A 1,068-nucleotide genomic window follows, 5' to 3' on the forward strand; every position below is an offset into this window, starting at 1 on the left:
CCTCATTCTTAAAAAATATGAAACATCTGGATGAAATGCTTTAAAATACTTAATGAATCAGGATATGATGGAACCCAAAGTTCTTGGATCTGATGAATACATATACTGCATATAAGTGGCGTAGATAAAGATTCGGATTTTCATTCAAGTACTTTTTGTATTGACTCCAACAATGAATTGCACATGCGTGATCTAAGTCTGTATCGCACTCATCTTCTTCTTGATAGTTGGCTCACAGGCGGCTGATGGTGTTGTGTTGTTTTTCCCAGCGAAACGTGACGGGGCAGGTACAAAACACAGGTCACAGGTCTCTGTTTTACCAATACAAAAACAACCCTAACCGCTTACTAATGCTAACATAAGGCCTAAAAACTATTGCTTAGTAGGCCTAAGGTTAGCTTTAATTAATATTTAGAATTCTTTCCGTATTGGTAAAACTATGACCTGTGACCTGTGTTTTGTACCTGCCGCACAACGCGACGCCATGTTGGAAGTGCGCGGGATAGGTCTGGGCCGGGTGAAGAAACGAGGGGGTGAGGGGAGGGAGGGAGAGGAAGAGGGAGAGACAAAGCAAGAGACAGAAAGTTGGTCCCATGTGGTTTAGGGGCCCCTCCCTCACTGCCGAATATTCCCTTGTCCCAAGGTATGTTAACGTGGCATGCGTTCTGTGCCACTGGGAACGAAGTTAAACCATTTGATACTTTAGAGACAAATAAATGTTGTTTCTCCAATAAATTTGAATCCAGTTTTATATTAAAGTGAAAGGAAAACTTTTCCATAGATTTGTTGCGAGAAAATGGTTGTTTCTGAATGAATTACGGTAAAATCGCCTGAAGGTCATCTCACCCGAAGTGATGTCGCCGAAACCAGAGCAATGTTGTCCCGAAACTTAACGTCATTTCGCCCGAGACCCCGAGTTAGATCGCGCGATCCTTTATCCATGGCTTGATGTGAAACTAGCTTCTATTCTAGCAATCAAATTGTTGGGAAAAGTTAAAATTAAAATCATTGAAATAAAAGTTTGATCAAGGGTGTGATCGATTGACCATATTCCGGAATAGGAATAAA

This window comes from Montipora capricornis, chromosome 3 (genome assembly GCF_036669925.1).
Source record: "Montipora capricornis isolate CH-2021 chromosome 3, ASM3666992v2, whole genome shotgun sequence".
NCBI classification, from domain to species: Eukaryota; Metazoa; Cnidaria; class Anthozoa; order Scleractinia; family Acroporidae; genus Montipora; species Montipora capricornis.